Here is a 4,867-nt window from a genome sequence, read left to right on the forward strand (position 1 = left end):
GTCCTTGTGGTACAGTACACGAGTTGGGGGAATCCTTGCATGTCTACATGTCTGTCAACCATACGTATGCGCATTATTTGGCAATTGCTGCCCACTGAGAAAAAGTTGCAGATCCTGCTGCTGAACCTGGAGCATGCTACTTCAGAAATAGCGCTTTGCCATTGGCCCCACAAAAACAAAGCACCGGCCTGGGTATTTTATGGCATCACATGCTCCCCTCCATTAACTCCTCAAGTGATGAGATAGTTGTGGGGAGAGTAGAGAAGTCTGTACTTGGGCAGTGTGCGTATGACCCCCTCTGGTTTGGCAGCCGAGGTCTTGCTCTAAATCAGTCGAGCGACTTATTTTCATCAGCTGTGTAACGCTATGTAGAAGCTACCTGGCTTAAATCGAAATCTACCTGGCTTGTTGATACATACAAAGCTCCGGGTCTTCTTGGTCACAGTTATGCCCTCTATGCTTGTGAAACGTGTAGCCCTCTTAAAGGAACATCTGCGCTACTTTTAAACATTCAGGATAGCCATACGATCTATTCTGGATTTAACCAGACTGGATTGTGCGAGGAACTCGCAGAACCTTGGAAGATCTGGACACTTCCATCGGTGACATGTGGCCTGCATACCTAGCCACTGCATGCCAGCTTATACTAGGGAGATGGAATACAGTGGTACAGAAGGATGCGGAGTTGATTGGACTTGCCGATTACTGGTACCAGCGGTGTTAAGATCGGCCACTGTAGGAAGTTCGTGAAGGACGCTGCTGCGGAGTTGGAGGCAGTCGCCCTCCAGCGCCAACTAGCAGAGCGCTATACGGCTAAAACCCAGAAGGTTAGCAGTTGTGACCACGGTGTATTTTCCCGTCCGTCATCTCAGCCCATGGCACCTGGGTATGTTCTGTAACCTGCCAGCGGATCTTGAACACTTCGTTTGGCCAAGTGCACTTTGCATTACACAAGCGCCGTGGTTATGGTCACCGCCATCTAGTGGTGAATGGCGGTAGTGCATTCATAAGCGCGCCACGTGACCATCGCTCGAGTCGATGGGCGTGGCCTTTGTTCACCACGCCCCCTTCCTTACGACGTCACGCGTCGCATAGCAACTAAAGGCACAACAAGTGGCGGCAGCGGTGGCGGCGGCAGCACGAAGTCTTCTCTCCCAGCACGGAGTCGTCTCGCCGCACGGACGTGGTTTTAAGCTCTCGACATTCGAGACGACAGCCATCCGAGTGGCGGAGCAGATTCGGGTGAGTGATTCGGGTCAATTTGAAGGCGACATCAATTACAAGTAGGTTAAATTTGCGCTACCACTGCGACTTGTCACGTACGAATATACATCTAAATTCTGCTACACCGCTTAACCACGCCATTTGCTATGGCTGGCCGTTAGGGACGCCGCCGTTAAGGCGGGACCGACAGGGTCCGTATGTTGTGTTTTTTGTGTTATGTCTACTCGTGTGGTTCCGCTACAACGTTTCGTAGTGACTCCAGCGCTTCTTAGCGTCTGGGCGTGAAGAAAGACCACGCCCCCTTTCTTATTACGTCACGCGCGGGTGACGTAATAAGGAAGACCACGCCCCCTTATTACGTCACGCTGGTGAAGTCGGGTGCGTGACTAACCACGCCCCCTTATTACGTCGCGCTCGGGTGTAAAGGTAGGTAACGCCCCTTTACGGCACGCTGCGGGTAAAGTAATGAAGGGGGCGTAGTTGACCACGCCCCTTTTCCTATTGCGTCACGCGCGGGTGAAGAAGGGTGCGTGACTAACCACGCCCCCTTGCTACGTCACGCGCGGGTGATGTCACCGCCAAGCAACGAATCGGCACAGTCGCGGCGGCAGCGCGACGTCTCAGCCTCTGGCCGCACACACGCGGTTTTCGCGTCTACCGAGAGTCGAGACGACGGATGTCCGATGCGTGGCGGGGAGCAGATGCGGGTGAGTGCGGTTCGGGTCAAATTTAAGGCGACATCAATTTCAAGTAGGTTCAACTACGCTCCGCCTCGCGACTGCACTGTACCACGACACTATACCACGCGACTATATTAACACGTTGTACACTTCCACCACAACCGCACAACTCTGGACCGCTTTACCACAACACTTGTTATGGCCAGCCGTTGCTAGGAATGCCGGCGCTAAGACTCGACCGACGGTCAACAGTTCGATTATGTCCCTATGTTATGGTCGTGTTTGTGTCACGTTCACTCGTGTGTGTGTCGCGTTCACGAGTGTGAGCGTCGCGTTCACGAGTGTGAGTGTCGCGTTCACGAGTGTGAGTGTCGCGTTCACCAGTGTGAGTGTCGCGTTCACCAGTGTGAGTGTCGCGTTCACGAGTGTGAGTGTCGCGTTCACGAGTGTGAGTGTCGCGTTCACGAGTGTGAGTGTCGCGTTCACGAGTGTGAGTGTCGCGTTCACGAGTGTGAGTGTCGCGTTCACGAGTGTGAGTGTTGTTGTATATGTCGGGTTATGAAAAATTGATAAAAATGATACAAATTTAGTGAAGATTCGAAAAATGCGCAAATCTCTGTAATCTCTGGACACAAGGATTCAAAAAACATAATTTTGAACATTTTTTCACCTTCGTGATACTGATTCACATCGCCTGCGTAGTATGCTCTTTTAAATCGTAGGAGGTAATCTCGCAGATCCTCATCCACGCCCTGGGTCATTGATTTTACAGCATTAAACCCCTCAGTGTTGAATATTCTCCAAACTTCCGAATCACTGCCAGGCTCAGTTGTTTGAAATCATTCCTAACCTTGAATGGTTATGACTTTACCCATGGTATAGACTGTTCATGTAAACTTCTTTTCAGCAGACTCGCTTTCTCATCCCTTCTCAGTCCTCTGATCATTGCCTCCGCTTCTACTGTTGCGATGCGAGTGTGTATATCTCTGTTCTTATTGTGTGGATCAAAATAGGGAATTCGTATGAGAGCTTTGTCCATCAATTTCAGAGTTTTACTATCGAATGAGTATTCGGAAAGTTGGTCGTCATCAGAGGAGTCAGCGTCAGACGAGCTGTCACTCCAATTGTGGCACTGCTTAACATAACTCCTGCAGTGTATTTTGCCCCTGTGATGTGACTTGTGTTCTTTAGGTTTCCTATGTTGGTCTCGTGACTCGTGCCTGTCGTGATGTCTGTGTCTCACCTGTGGTGCGGATTGTTTTGTGTTGGTGTTTTTTGCCTAGCCCGCGTCTCTCTGGAGAGGTGTCCCTTTGATCTGTGCTGTGTTGGGCGTGTTTGAGTGGTGTGCGTTTTTCTCGAGAGCTGTCTCTGCTTTCCTGCTCGTGTTGCCAAGTTTCCGCCCTTTTTGCCTCTGCTCTTAGTGCAGCATATTCTGGCAACTTTCTTTTAAGATTTTGTCTCCCTCTGACTTCGGGGTTGTCGGTCTCCCTTGTTTGTTGCCTGCTGCATCTGTATTTCTCCATCCCTTCTCTCGCGTTGCGAGGGGGTTTGTTTGTCAAAGTTATTTTGATAACCATACTTTCTGTGCGATTTGTCCCTGGAATATGTCCACGTACCCAAGAATGTGGTAGACTGCTACCTTCATATTTGTTCTGTGAATCAACGTCTGTGAGTTTCGCTGGTGTCGCAAGCACTGATTCCTTCATATTTACGAGGGTGTGAGGACATTTTACCTCGTCGATTAGAGACGGTTTCTTGCCTGTTTCCTTTCCGAATTTTTCCTCATTCCACAATCTCTGCCTGTCTGCCTGTGTGAGAAGGCATGAGTCCTGTCCTGCTTTTTCTGAAGTTTTTACATCGCGTTCGCCTTCGTCACATTTTATCCAGTCAAGTAGTTCCTCTTGATATGTCGTAGTGTCATCGATACAGCTCCCCTCCCATGTGTTTCTCTGCCTTGTCGGTTCTGTAGCAGACCAGCCTGTATGTTTTAATACGAGTTCCCAGTATTCCGCAATCCATTCAAAAATTCCTCTTAATCCTAGCATCTCATTTGTGGCAGAAGCTACTCTGGCATTCCACTTCAGAGCGCATATAAAACAATTGTATCACAGAGTTTAGTCGGTTTGACTCGAGCTACTCTGGTATTCCGCTCCAGAGTGCGTATATCTAACACAATTTTATCACAGGATGCAATCGGTTCGATATGAGATTATCTTAATCCCACTGTATTCGTTATACTCTGCTACTCTGGAATTTCGCCTCGGAGTGCATTTTAGTTTTTAGTTTTTTTGTTTTACGCCCGTTTACAATCACAAGGCAATGTTGGATCACAATACTCTGGTTAACACAACAGTGATTCGTTCCTTAATTAATGCATAAAACTGTCTGCGAGAAATCCCGGATGATCCCCCATTATGTTGTATATGTCGGGTTATGAAAAATTAATACAAATAAAAAAAATACAATAAAGATTTAAAAAATGTGGAATTTTCGATAAGTATGCTAATTTATGTAATTATGCACATACATTATGCTAATTCGGGAGCTTATCATATTATTTTCTGCAACTGTTGGCGATTATGTTAATGTGGTCAGTTATAACAATTAGGGTTAACTTCGCTACCCAGAGTCGTATCATCAATCGGGATAATGCAATTATTCTTGCTTAAACATTTATTGATTACTAGCGGGAAGTACCCGGCGTTGCCCGGGTGAAAAATATCTTTCAAGACTTCTTAAAAAACCTTCCATATACATACACAGATACTAAGCTATTGTGAAAGCCCGGTGGGCCGTTTGTCCATTTCTCCACCAACAAAATTATAAGAGGCTTGCACAAGTACAAAAAGTTTTAGAAAGTGGGGGGTAAATAGTTGATCTAAAAGGTTTCCGAAAATTGTCGACCCGCACCCCCTCAAAAAATATCTTTACCCCCACGTAGGTATATATTATATACCTACACA

This window comes from Lampetra planeri, chromosome 20 (genome assembly GCF_965212315.1).
Source record: "Lampetra planeri chromosome 20, kcLamPlan1.2.h2, whole genome shotgun sequence".
Taxonomy (NCBI): Eukaryota; Metazoa; Chordata; class Hyperoartia; order Petromyzontiformes; family Petromyzontidae; genus Lampetra; species Lampetra planeri.